This window comes from Ursus americanus, chromosome 31 (genome assembly GCF_024610735.1).
Source record: "Ursus americanus isolate L20-20 chromosome 31, mUrsAme1.1.p, whole genome shotgun sequence".
Classification (NCBI taxonomy): domain Eukaryota; kingdom Metazoa; phylum Chordata; class Mammalia; order Carnivora; family Ursidae; genus Ursus; species Ursus americanus.
The window spans coordinates 19,907,337-19,922,807 of record NC_142157.1 but is presented as its reverse complement, the minus strand read 5'-3'; the positions used below and the strand labels follow the sequence as shown (position 1 = coordinate 19,922,807).

General features: G+C 33.7%; 1 protein-coding gene across 4 annotated transcripts in view; it reads left to right on the top strand.

The window, feature by feature from the left end:
- LOC123785611 (MAM and LDL-receptor class A domain-containing protein 1) overlaps positions 1-15,471 on the top strand; it is a 660,266-nt gene that overhangs the window by 251,779 nt on the left and 393,016 nt on the right. The window lies entirely within an intron of this gene.

Sequence of the window (15,471 nt, the reverse complement as noted above, 5' to 3'; positions counted from 1 at the left end):
TATATAAAATTAAACTATTTGCAGAATAACAAGAAAAATGTGAAGTTCCATATGTTGAACGCTATTTCAAAATATCTCTATTTTTCTGATTAGATTAAAAAGCTTACACATTAACTAGTTAATTCATTACAGTTAGCCATTGAAAAACACGAGTCAAGGATGATGACCCCCTCACACACACAAACACATGCATTTTAATATCCCCATATAATTTTTACTGCCCCTAAAATTAACTAGTAGCCTGCAATTGACTGGAAGCCTTACCAATAACATAAACAGTTTATTAACACATATTTTATATGTTAAACTTAGGTAGAGGATAGAAAATGTTATGAAGAAAATCATAAAGTACATTTATAGGAAAAAAATCCATGTATATGTGGACCTACACAGCTCAAACTCGTGTTGTTGAAGGGTCACTTGAAAGTTAAAAAGGCATAGAGTATTTGAAAAGTATGATAGACAACATTAAATTAATACCTACATATGGAACTTTGAACATTAGAAGCGAAAGTATTCCTTTTAACCATATTTAATACATTTACAAATTTGTCACAATTTAGGAGACAATATAATACATTTATTATAGAAATTACATAGGTCATATTATTTACTGAAAATATGGTAAAACCAAATATTAATTTTAAAGTTTAAGCTAAAATGCCAGGGCAATTAGATACATATTTTTTACTCTTTTAAATAATCACTGAATAAAAGAGAAATAAATATGCATTTAATATACTACAATTAAAACAACATATGTAAAAGATTAAAAATTAATATGAAAAGTTTAAATATCATAACATAAAAGAAGTGTGCGTATTTGCATACTTTTATTGAAACAAAATAATAAAGGAATCAGAAAAGTTACGACATTAGAATATAATATTAGGAAGAACTTGTGCTTCCATCTATCAAAAGAAAAACCTGTTCTTGTTCCTTTGTCAAAAACAACTATAGAATGAGATGTAATATACAAGACAAATGTTTTCCGTCATTACACAATTTGTAGATTAGGATTTTGATTCTTGAGAGACGGGAATACAAAACACGAGCTTCATGATTGCCCCAAGATTGTCACAGATTTCTGTGTGAGGAAATTTTTGTATCACAGAGAAGAGGTAGAGTTAAAAAATAATAGCAGTGTCACTAAGTTGAGAGACGGATTAGAATTGTTGGCTGCTGAAGTGACTGATTATCTGAGAAAAGGGAATTGGTCCCTGTGGTTGCCTTAAGAGATTTTGTGGGGATTAACCACAGGTCTGTGGCTGAGAGTTAGACTCTATGTGCACATGGTACAACCCTCTAAGGAGAGATGATATGTTGCTGAGCTGAGGACTGAATATTTATTCCAGAGGCAAGCAATTTGGAGACATATGAAAGTTCCAGTACAACCAGTGTTGAAAGGTGATGCTAAACACTTCAAACATTCAAATGAGATCACAGTAAGTCTCCAAGTTATGAATAAGGAGCATAATCTAGGGTTAAGTGGAGAATTTTAGTATACCTAACTGAAGTAATAATGAAATATAGCTTGATTAGATGAAAAGGATCTGTCAGGAATTAACTGTAAAAAACGTAACACATTTTTAAGGAACATGATGTAACTCCAATTTGCTACAATGTATCATCTATCATTTTTTTACCATATAAGTAAAAAGAAAAAAAATTACACATATCAAGAAACAGGAAAATTAATGTACATTTAAGAGAAGAAAAGAAATCAATAGAAATTGCGCCTGGGGCACCTCGTGGCTCAGTTGGTTGAGTGTCCAACTCTTGATTTTGGCTCAAGTCATGGTCTCACAATTGTGGGATTGAGCCCCACATCAGGCTCTACGGTTGTCCCTCTCCCTCTGCTCCTCTTCACATGTGCTCCCTCTCTCTAAAATATATAAATAAAATCTTAAAAAAAAAAACAAAACTGGAGCCCAAAATAATGGAATACTTAGATTTAGCATACAAGGGATTTAAAGCAGGTATTACAAATGTGTTTGAGGATTTAAATAAGAATATAGCCGTAATGAAAAAACAGGTAATGAGGACCTCAGCAGAGACATGAAATTGAAGAATAAGGAGAAGAAAAAGATGAGGAAGAAGGAAGAGGGGGAGGTAAAGTAAAGAGAGGAGGAAAAGGGAAAAGGAAGAATAATAGAAGAAAGAACCAAAAGGAACTTCTAGAATTAAAAAGTACATTATCTGAAATAAAGTTTATTGGATGGACTTAAAGGCGTGTTGGAGACAACTGAACAAAGATCATTGAACTTGAAGACAGATCTAATTGGAAGTTATCTAAGAAGAGGAAAAAAAAAATGAAAAGGACTTGATCAGTGCCATAAAGTTCCACAGGACCCCATCAAATATTCTTATATACATGTTAATGAAGAAACACAAGGAAATGGGGAAAATGAGGCAGAAAAATATTTAAACAAGTAATTATCAAACCCTTTCCAAATCTGTGGAAAACATCAATTTAAGTAGATTAGGATGATTAAGACAAAGTAAATGAAAATCACTACAAAATAAGAAGAGAGAGAAAATCTTGGAAGACACCAGAAAAAAAATTCATATAAAATAGAACAATCATACGCTTGTAATCTTCTCATCAGAATAACAAAAACTAAAAACAGGCCTTAAGATATTGGAAGAATATATTTAAATTGCTAAAATGGGGGAGGAGGGGAGGAACTATCAACATAGAGTTTTCTTTTCTTTTTTAGTATTTTTATTTATTTGCCAGAGAGACAGAGGGAGAGAGACTGAGCAGTTAGGGGAGGAGCAAGCAGAGGGAGAAGCAGGCTCGCTGCTAAGCAAGGAGCCTGATGTGGGACTCAATCCCAGGACTATGGGATCATAACCTGAGCCAAAGGCAGACACTTAACCGACTGCGCCACTCAGATATCCCAATATAGAGTTTTGTATCTAGAAAAAATATCTTTCAAAAATTAAGGCAAAGTAAATACATTTTTAGATAAATGAAAAGAGGTATCGGTATACATCAGCATGCTCTGTAAAAGATGTTAAAGGACATGTTTCAAGCTGAAAGTAGATGACACTAGATTGAAATTTGAATCTTCAGGAAGGAATGAAGATAATAATAATTATGTGGGTAACTATACAAAACCACATTTTCTCTTTTCTTCTAACTTCTTTAGGAGATACATGACTTTTCTAAAGAAAAGATACATTTTCTTTGCACCTTTTATATCCTACACAGATCAATATACCAAAAATATCACAAGGAACAGGAGGTGAGTGGAATTAAGGTGTACCAAGGTTCGTAAAATTTTGCATGAAGAACAGTATCAACCCTAGATAGTGATAGTGAAGTATGCACATGCAATCACTAGGCCAACACTAAAATGTAAAGAGATACAGTTAAAAACCCAGTGGAAGAGTTAAAATGGAATACTAAAAGTATTCAAAAGAACGCAGGAGAAAGAGAATAATAAATCACAAATGGGAAAAAATAATTTAAAAAAACAGAAAAAAATGATAAAATGAAAGATCTAAATCTTGTCAAAACATTTATATCAAATGTAACCAGCCTAACTATATCAATTTAAAGGTGAAAATTTCTGATTGGTTAAAAAAGCATGATACAACAATTTGTTGTATATTTTTCCAACCTTTGACTTTCAACTTATCTCTGACTTTATATTTAAACTTGTTCTGTTAAAGACAACAAATATAATATATACATAGTACCTAAATTAATATAAGACTTTTGAAAAAATTACAAATGATAAAAGGACAAATATGATAAAGTAGTCAGTTATCAAGAAGTTACGTCAGAAATGTAAATGTGTAATAGAGCTTCAAAATATGTGAAATAAAACCGTACTGAATTAAATAAAAATAGAAATATTCACAATCATTGTGATAGTTTTGATCACTTCTCTGTCATTAATTCTTACAACTAGATAAAATGTTCAGTGTGTTAGCAAGAATATCACAGATATAGGGGCTCCTGGGTGGCTCAGTTGGTTAAGCATCTGACTTCAGCTCAGGTCATGATTTCAGGGTCTTGGGATCAAGCCCCATGTTGGGCTCCCTGCTCAGTGGGGAGTCTGCTGGAAATTCTCTGTCCCACTGCCCCTCCCCCTGTTCATGCTTTCTCTCTCTCTCTGAAAATAAATAATCTTTAAAAAAAAAAATACCACAGATGTAACCATGGGTCCTTCTCAGTGCATCGTATCAGGAGGCATGGTGTTGTTTTGTGCTAATATTCCTGATGTTTACTTTGAACAACTGGTTAAGGTATAGTCAGTCACATCTCTCTACTATAAAGTAATTCTTCTAAAATAATTATTATTTTATATGCAAATACCAGCGACTATGAGACTATGCTGCCCTTGTCAAACAATCAACCGATGATTGATTGATTTCCTTCCTTCCTTCCTTCCTTCCTTCCTTCCTTCCTTCCTTCCTTCCATCCATCCATCCATCCATCCATCCATCCATCCATCCATTGCAGTTATAACATGAGTTCTATCCTCCACAATTTTTTAAGGGGACAAAATACAGTATTGCTAACTGTAGGCACTATATTGTATAGTAGATCTCTACAACTTTTTCACCTTGCATAACTGAATCTTTATACCCATTGAACAGCAATTCCCCATTTGCTCCTCTCTGCAGCTTCTGGCAATCACCACTCTACTTTCTGCTTCTTTGAGTTTGACTATTTTAGATACCTCACATAAGTGGAATCATGCAGTATTTTTCTATGACTGACTTATTTCACTTAGCATGTTCCAAATTCAACAATGTTGTCAAATATGGCAGGATTTCCTTTTTATGGCTAAATAATATTCCATTTTATGTAAATACCACCTTTTCTTTATCCAGTCTTCCATCAGTGTACATTTAGGTTGTTTCCATATCATAACTATTGTGAATAGTACCACAGTGCACATCAGAGTACAGCTATCGCTTCATGTCCTTGACTTCAGTTTTTTTGGATATACCCAAAAGTGGGATGCTGGGTCATGTAGCCCACTGACGATTTTCTTATGTCTTCACATAAATTGGTTTTCTAGTATAAAGAAGAGCTTTTCCCTTGCTTTATTTGTTTCTTTACTTGTTATTTATTTATATTATTATGGTCTCATAGATTTAAATTTCATCCAAAGAGTTATAATTAATTATCATGATTTATTCTGATTATCAAATTATTCCAGATTAGGCTGATAGGAACTCTTGTAAACTATCTTCTATGAACTTTTCAAATGTGTTCATCGTTCTTTGATCACAAACTTTTATCTTGCACAAAAAACTATCCCAATCTTCTCTTATACTTCTTTCTTCCCCAGACTTGATATCAGCTCCAACGAACCCTGATTCTTTTCAGTGGAGGATGATATCTTAAAAATCAAGATTATTTTTTGTAATGTGTCATTGCTTCTTGGCCTTCTCAGTGGACAGAGCTAATAAATATATGCATATGTACACATGTCTTTATGTATTTCCCTGCCTATTGTCTATCTACCTGCCTACCTACCTATCTATTTACCTACCTATCAGTCTACCCATCCAGCCCTCCATCTACCCATCCATTTATCCATCCATCCACCATGGATACCACCAATTTTAATCCAATACGTCTTCATATTTGTCACCTTCATCTACAACAGCAACAGCCTAACACCAATTTTAATGTTTTATTTAATTGCTCAAATCTAGAATATGCAGAAGGCATTTCAATTTCAGAACTGTCAACATACATCACTGTTAGAAGCAAGCTAAATAATTAGAATTTGATATTTGTTCTAAGGTAAAATGTATAGTACACACATCACAATTTGATGTTTTGACAAATGCATGCACATATATCACAAATATAAAACATTTCTATCACCCAAAAATGTTCTCTCACACTCCTTTCCATTACATGTCTGCATATTTACTATATACCTGATCATTTTTACAAAGAGATTCTCTGGGATTTCAGATAGGATCATATTGAATCTATAAAAGAAACTGGAGAAAAACTGCATGTTAATGATACTGAGTCTTTCAGTGGTACACTTCTGCATTTGTTTAGGTCTTCCCTAATTTCTTTCAACAGTATTTTCAGTTTCCAGTGTAGACATCCTGTATAGGCCAGTCCAGTATAGACATGTTTTTTTTAATATATATTGTCAAGTATTTTATTCTTTTCATACTATTGTGAATAAAATTATTTTCTAATTTCTACTTGTAAGTTTTTGCTGCTAACTTGTAGAAATACAATTGATTTTTATATATTTTCCTTGTATCCTGCAACCCCTATCAAATTTAAGAGGTCTAGTAGTTGCGCTATAGATTTCTTAGAATTTTTTAACGTAGACAACTTATTAATTTATGTGTTTTTATATGTTTTGTTTTCAATTCAATATGATTTTCTTTTCCTATTGCATAGACTAGAACTTTCTGGACAGTTGTTGAATAAAAGAGGTGCTTTTGGACTACCTTATCCAGTTCCTAGTCTTAGGGTGGAATTTTGCAGTATTTCACATTTAAGTATGAAACTAGCTATATGTTCTTCACAGATCTCTTTCTTCAGTTTGAATGAGTTCCCTTTTATTGCTAGTTTACATGAAGGTTTAACATAATGAAGCGTTGAATTTTATCAGTGCTTTTCTTGCATCTAGATGAGAAGATCATATGATTTTTTCCTTTTATGTTTAAGTGATGAATTATATTATTTGATTTTTGAACATTAAGTCAAACACATTCTTTGATAAAATGTATTGTTAAAGATTTTGCACCTGTGTTTTGGGGGATATTGGTCTATAAATTTCTTGTAGTTGCTTGTCTGCCTTTGGGATTGGCATTATACTGGCTTCATTAGGAGAGTTGGGAAGAGTTCTCTTTTCCTTTTATCCTGAGAGAGTTTGTGTAAGTTGATACAATTTCACCCTTAAAAGTTCAATAGATTTCACCCATGAAGCCATCTGAGATTAAAGTTGCGTGTGTGGGAAATGTTTTATTATGAATTCAGTTTTTGTAATGGATAGAGTCTGATTCAGATTTGTTTCAGTTTTAAGGTGTTTTTTACAGGTATTTTCTCATTTCTTCCAAGTTATTGATTTTTTTTAGAATGAATTTATTATTCAGAACAGTTATTCCCTTATTTTATTTAAATGGCGAAAGGGTTTGTGGTACTATGCTATATTTACAACTTTTCTATAAGTTTGAAATTATTTAAAAATAAAAATTCATAAGAAATGAAATAGTACTAAGAAACTCAGGAGAAAGAAGTAATAGTTTGGAAAACAAACAATTCAAATGATAAATTCTAAAGTGTGCTTTTTTAAAAAGTAGACAAAGTAGACAAAACACCAATTTTTAATTAAAAAAAAAGGAGAAAGACACATTTGAAAAAATGTAGCCTTGTTGAAGGGGAATTAATAACCATATAGAAACCAATAACTTTGTAATAGCTTGAAAATGTCAATGAAATAGTTAATTCTCTATGAGAAAAATGACCAAAATTAACTAATGAAGTAGAAAACCTGAGTAGACCATTAACTGTCAAATAAAGTTATCAATAAATGTCCTTCAATTTTGTCTCTTGAGATAGATACTACAGGGTTCTATCACATTTTAATGAACTGATAATGACAAAGAGAAACTATTCTAACCATATAAAATGACTGAATTTATTTTATGAAGCTAATATATCACTGATAATGAAGCCTCCAAAAAATTAGAAAAGTAAGAAAACTATAGTTCAACCTCCCTGTGAATATAAATGTAGAAGAACTGGAAATGGTAGCAAGCCAAATTCAGCAATAGAATCATTATATCATACACTTTGAGGTGAAGATCCTACTATTTAAAGGAAGTAACACACTGTCCATTTAACCAGATAAACCACTGAAAAAATTGTAACAAACTGAGAGATGCTGAAAATATTTATTTAAATTTAACACCCATTTCTGTAATATATAGAATGATAGAACTTTAACATCTTACAGATGATTGAACAAATTGAAGGAGACAGTGAAATATTTTCGTTAAAATCAGGATTATATTAAGAGTGTTTACTATTATTATTTAACACTCTTGTTCCGGTTCTAGGTAGTATGTAAGGTGTAAAATGAAATATAGTAACACTAAATTATAATTATTTTCTAATGATGTGATTATATACCTCAAAAGCCCAAGAGAGTTACTTTATTTTTTTAAATATTTTTTATTATATTATGTTAGTCACCATACAGTACATCCCTGGTTTCTGATGTAAAATTCGATGATTCATTAGTTGCGTGTAACACCCAGTGCACCATGCAATATGTGCCCTCCTTACTACCCATCACCAGTCTATCCCATTCCCCCACCCCCCTCCCCTCTGAAGCCCTCAGTTTGTTTCTCATGACAGACTATGGACTCTGAGAAACAATCTGAGAGAGTCACTTTAAAAACGTAATCATTCCAGTACCAGGTTGTATAGTGTCTTCCCAAAACTCATATCCACGAAGAACCTGTGAATGTGACCTTAGTTGGAAGCAGGGTCTTTGCAGATGTATTGAGTTAAAATGAGGTCATACTAGATTAAGGTATGCCCTAGCCCAATGACTGTTATTCTTTTAAGAAGAGAGAAATATGGACCTAGACACCCTCCCTCTGGGTGTCTCACACAGAGAGAATGCCATGTCATTGGAGGGATGTATCTACAAGCCAAAGAATGCTTAGATTGCCAGTAGCCATGAGAAACTCTAAAGAGACAGGGAAGTGTTCTCCACTAGGGCCATCAGGGAGAACATGGCACTGCAGACACATTGATTTCAGACTGCTAGCCTTAGCAACTTTGAGGGAATAAATCTCTATTGTTTAAAGCTACCCATTTTATTATACTTCATTATGGAAGCACTAAGAAGCTAATACAATCTCCAAAGTCACAAAGCTGAGAAAGTGCCCCATTTATAACTGGAAACTAATTTCTCCAATTATGCCTTTTCCTTGTTTATTTTAATGGCATTTGTAAAACTTGTACATCATCAATGTTAATCTACACGATATTCATGGTTCTACTAAATAAGTAAATAAATAAATACATACATAGCTTCCTTAGATAGGTTGGGAATATTCTTTGTTATATAAAGAAATAGCTTCCATATTGTGGGAATTCTCAGAGCTAGTGTGTTAATAATATGCTCGTGTATTTTTAAATCTCCCGAAGAGGGATATAATTGATAGGATTCATCATATTTATTTGACTACAGAACCTTCTTCCTTTGAATGAACCTCCTTCCAAATTGACATCCATAGGACATTCATGTTTAGATGAACAGAGTTAAAGAATTGATAAACCGCACCCTCCTGCCTCAAGAAGGATCAAGCCAAAGTTGATGGCTGCCATCTTTTCACAGCTGCCTTCCTATAGACAAAGAGATCTCTTCGAGGATTTCCTCATAGACACATACAGTTTCTTATCCTGTAGTATGTGTAGATTTATTTGTTTGTTTGTTTTTTGCAGCCCCCACGCTGGAGCACTGCATATCACATTATAAAGGGGAGTAGTGGTCAGGGTTCTGTTTATATCATTCTTCAATTCATAGTTGTGCTACTTACAAGGTGATACTTTGCTTAGTATCATCCTCTGAAATTCAACTTTCTCATCAAGCAAACTAAAAATAAGTATTATACTGAGATGTTGTGGGACTTAAATAAAATAACCTAACTAAAGAGAATGCTGAGAACCTGACACACATTACGGTCAATACAAAGTAGCCCCCTTTGCAGTTAGTTTTTTTTAGCTTCCTAAATGTGCTTTATTTATTGCATATGCTCAATAAATTTATGCTAAATGAATAATTGAATAGAATGATGAGATCTTAATTTTAGGAATTCTATGGTTGGTTCTTAAAAGGATTTAGGTTATGGTCTTTCAAAATTACGAGTTTTTTATAATGAAACTGATATTTCGTGCTCGTGAAGATAGCGATGGATGGAAAAATTATAGCATTTAGAAAGGTAGAAGCTGATTTGATGGATGATACAGCTGTAGACAAAGGGGATCATTGTCTTCCTGATGGCACACCTGTCTAGTGCTGGCATTAATTGCTCCCTGAAATGACAGGAATTGGCATCTGCACAGAAGCCTGTTTGCTGCTTTTCTCACCTGGCATCCATGGGAAATTGTGAAATAGGAAATTATAAGTTGTTCCCTCTCACCACAGTGATGTGAAATGCAAACAACTTATGCCTGCTTATTGTATTCTCTCCACTGATACCTTAGAATTAAACTTTCCAAAGAAATGTATCTTCAAAACAATAGTAAATATCAAAAGAAAAATACATGATAGAAATTCATGTAGCAGCATTTGTGTGATTTTTAAAACAGAACAAATCTGATTTTCCCCAGCACACATCATTTTTTATACAAGTGGCCTTTCTGGATGCTGGTCTATATGGCAATCTAGTCCTCGTGACTTGCTAAATTTTCCAACACAAGGTCAACTGAATTAGTTACTTTGTTTTGTAATTTTTAATTACAACAACTGTTCAGATTCTAAACTTGATGCTGAGTTGGGATTCATTATTTTAAAGTATTTACCTCCCAGGCCTCTGAAAGGATACTTAGGAGAGCTTTAGTATTCTAAAGCAAAAGAGACTATTACACTCTATTGTAGGAGAGAGTAAATTACCAGAATGTTTCAAATGCAATTTTAAAATCGAATCAGCAATTGGTTAGAAAATGCCATTCTGATCATTTGGTGACAGAATTATGACAGAGAAATTTTCTCTATCCTTGAAAGTATTAAAAATCAGTGTTAGCCTGGCTGTTAAGTTAAACCATTTTAAAAAGCATATTAGTCTTGATGCTTTCTTAATTAATTTTTAGTGATTTCAAAAACTGAAAGTTGTTTTAGGCCATTCTTCATGATTGGGCAAGTTTTTTTACTGGAAGATGTGATAAAATTAGCTTTCATCTTAGTGGTCTTTACACTCCAAAATGGTATCGAAACAATGGTAAAGACCCATGTATTTTCAAATTTTCCACTTTATTAGTTACAAATAACAAAGAAGTTATTTTTGTGTATTTAAACAATTGTATCTGATCTATGGTAACTGTAAGAATGAATCCATAAACAAAGAACAATTTTGATGCCTAGCACAATTTAGAGATTCTTAAAGAGTCTGGTGTAATAGAATAGTGTAGAATCTTTGTCCCAGAATTCCTGTGGCTTCAGCTGGGATGTGCACCTGTCTTCCTTTGGCCTGTGCACTGAGTACCAGGGCCCTGAGAGCTTTGGTGACAGAATCATTCCTACTCTCATTTACATTAAATCTGAAATATTTGAGTACTTGTTCAAATGAGCTTTGTTGAAGAGATAAATCTTTATATAAGTACTTATCAACATGCTGCAACTTAGATGCTTCTTAAGTATTTTAAGTTTGGGGGCACCACCTCACATACAATTAAGATTTTTAAGATTTTTTCACTTTAATATTCAGAGAGAATTTAATAAAGATTCTAACCTGTACATTTTATTACTTAAGATCAGATTGCTCATTAGCTTTATGCTGCATCATGCATTTAAAAATAAAGAACATTAGCATTATCTCCTCCAGCTGAGTAATATTCCATTGTATATATGGACCACAACTACTTAATCCAGTCATCTGTTGAAGGGCATCTCGGTTCCTTCCATGATTTCACTATGCTAAGTGAAATAAGTCAAGCAGAGAAAGACAATTACCATATGATTTCTCTCATCTATGGAACATAGAACTAGGAAGATCGGTAGGGGAAGAAAGGGATAAAGAAGGGGGGGTAATCAGAAGGGGGAATGAAGCATGAGAGACTATGGACTCTGAGAAACAAACTGAGGGCTTCGGAGGGGAGGGGGGTGGGGGAATGGGATAGACCGGTGATGGGTAGTAAGGAGGGCACGTATTGCATGGTGCACTGGGTGTTATATGCAACTAATGAGTCATGGAACTTTACATTGGAAACCGGGGATGTACTGTATGGTGACTAACATAAAATAATAAAAAAACATTAAAATAAAAAAAATAAAAATAATAAAGAACATTAAAAGTATCCTAAACATACAATTTTATAAGATACAGGTTCTTAGTAATACAATGCTCAGTTTTACATCATCACTATATCATTAGCTTTATAATTTACCAGCAGAATTATAGGAAGATGTTTGTGTAGTTCCTACTATCCAGTGCTGTATACGATGATTTTGGAGGTCATACCGCTGCTCTAACAAGTCAATGGCTGAAGAGACTAAAAAATCAAGAACTCTTCTTGAATCCATAAAAGAGAGGAGGGCACAGGGCAAATGTCCCCGAGATTGAAGAGAGTCAGGTGAACCCAAGGAGTCACACATTAGCGGATTAGAGACTCGGGAGCAGAATCCACTAATGGAACCAGCACCCAGGTGGGAAATATGAATTGGCATTGATGAAGTGCTGGAGTTGCCATGTGGACAAGCCCAAGAGTTGAAAACTTCAGGAAACTCACTTATCAGGAAACCCTATAATATTGTGAGGTTGATATTTTTAACCTATGATATTGTGTATAGATATAATATTGTGAAGAGTTTGACCAGGTTCCCAGTAAATATCGGAGAAAAATGCTCTCCTGCTTCCAACAGTAGGAAGGGGAAAAACCATTTTGAGGTATCACAGAGCGCTCTGCTCTTCCTCACAAGGCGTTCCCTCAGATAATGAAAGCCTAAACTGCCAGGGTATTCTCAGAGCCTAACTCACCCGGTGGAAGGGAAATCTTCATTTCTAACCCTCTCTAGATGTCCTGTTCCACGTAAGGGGAGGAGAAAAACACTGAGAAATGCTGGTGAAGTTCACAGTCCAGAGATACAGGTTTACTAAAAGTCTGAAACCTAATCACAGAAGTATAGAATACTTCCCCTCTCCCCACATCAAGGCCTATTTACAGCAGTTCCTTTATCATGTCCACTTATCAAGAAAATATCACATGGCCTGCTGGAAGGCAAAAAGCAAAAACAACAAAACAAAATAAAACCCCCAAAACACCAAGGCAAATATCCATAATTTGAAGAGAGAGAAGAAGCATCAGAAAAAGACATGGCAAGGATGTTGGAATTCTCAGACCAGGTCTCTAAGAAAACTATGATCAGCATGCTAAGACCTCTAGCGGCCAAAACAGCATGCAAGAAGAGATGGGCGATGTCGATAGAGAGGGGCAGATCCGAAGAACCAGAAAGAGATCCTGGAGATCAAAACCACTGTGACAGAAACGAAGAATGGCTTTGGTGGGCTTATTAGTAGCCTGGACACAGCGGAAGAACAATATCTGAGCTAGAGGACATCACAATAGAAACCTCCAAAACTGAAAAGCAGAGAGAACAAAGACTGAGGAAACACAACAGAATATTCAAGGACTTTACAACAAAAGGTGTAACGTGTAGTGGGAATACCACATGGACAAGAAAGAGAGAAAGGAACAGAAGAAACATTTGGAAAAACAATGACTAAGAATTTCCCCTAAATGAGTGTTGGACACAAAACCACAGCATAGAACATGAAGCAGGATAAATGCAAAACAAAACAAAATAAAACAGAAAACAACCAAACCAAAAAACCACAATACCCTTACACCTATGCATATCATTTCCAACCTACAGAAAATCAAAGTAAGATCCTTAGAGAAGTCGGAGGGATAAGACACTTTACTTATAGAAGAACAAAGGTAAGGATTATACTTCTCAGAAATTACACAAATGAGAAGAAAGTAGATTGAAACATTTAAAGTGTTGTGGGGGAAAAACAACAAAGAGTTACCATCTTCGAATTCATACCCTATGAAATTATCCTTCAAAAGTGAGGGACAAATACTCTTTCACTTTCTCAAACACAGATTGAGAAAATTTTATATATATATAATTATATATATATACTTTTATATATATATTTATATATAATTATATATATATTTATTGCCAGAAAACCTACTTTGAATAAAAAAGTTACGTTTTTAGAGGAAGGAAAATAATCTAAATCAGAAACTCAAATCTACAAAAGTAAAAGAGAGCCTTGGAGAAGAAGTGAAGGTAAAATAAAAACTTTTAAAGTTACCAAGGACAAATAAAGGTATTATATAACAATAAAGGAGGCACTGCCCCAAGGAGGCATGACAATCCCTAATGTGTGCACCTAATAGGATGTCAAACAACATGAAACAAAAAATAATAGATTTGCAAGAATAGATGAATCCACTATCATAGTTGGAGATTTCTATGCCCATCTATCAGAAATGGATAGATCCATTAGGCAGAAAATCAATAAAGTCATCGTTGAACTCAGTCATTCTTGATGTCCTGGAAGTGGATGAAAACACTTAAGCAATGTTTGTAATAAAATATTTTTAGGGATCTAGGAGAGATAGTTGGTATTTCATGCAACTTAACATATTTAATTTCTGCAACTTATTATAAGTTCCAATTAGCACACTTTTTACCTTTTCTGTTTCACAATTTTCTCCTCTCTCAAATGAGGATTATATTTTACAAAAACAATTTCAGTGATTAATAACTTTTGCTTTAGGCAGCATTTCCCCAGCCAAACTGTATTGAATAGAATAAGAAGCTCCTAAATTCCCTACCAGGACCCGAAGAGCAAAGATGAGAAGAAAGAAAAAATAAAATTTCATTGACCAAATAGGTGTTTGGAGGAGGAAATGTGTATGATGCCAAAATATATTCTCATTGATTTTGGGACTGGGAACCAGAATTGCGGAGAAATAAATTTGCACAAGCCATGGAAATAGCTATGTGTAGCAAACTAAAATATTCTTTTTTCTTTTAGCCAAAAAGACTTTATTCAGAATTTGAATGTTTGGGAAATGTGTTAAAAATATCAGAAGCACATGCCTGAATAGAATCACAGATCACTATAAAACTTAATGTTTCATTATTTATTTAACCAAGGTGGTAACAAGGGATTTCTTAGGCAAAAACATGGGGTTATCTAGTTGTTAGCAAAACTTGGTTCCTTTAATTTAGAGAAGTTTTAACTATTTCATGTAGTCAAAAACCTGATAAAGACAAAACAGAAACTTTGCTTACAATTTAAGGGCAAAGCAATAATCCAAGAAAACTTTGTCTTTTTAGCAGAGAAAAAGCCAAATTTCAATTTTATACCAGTGTACTTTTAAAACTCATTTATTCCAATCCTAGTCAGTCCTGACCCTGGAAAAACATTTTTCAGAGATTCCCCTTTACAAATATTTTACAAGTTTTTTTTTTTTTTCTTTTTCAATACAGATTTTGTTGTAAGCCTTCTGTCTCTAAATAACCAATTTCATTTTAGGACGAATTACTTTCTTTTCCCTCAACAAAAATGTATTTTCATCCTTATGCCTTTTTATGCATCTCTTACTTTCTTACATAGTTGCTTCTGAGCCATTTTAACATCTTAATTACATTTATAAGAATTTTAACTCTGGGAAACCTTAGTTTCTAAAAACTAAGTAGTAACCAATTG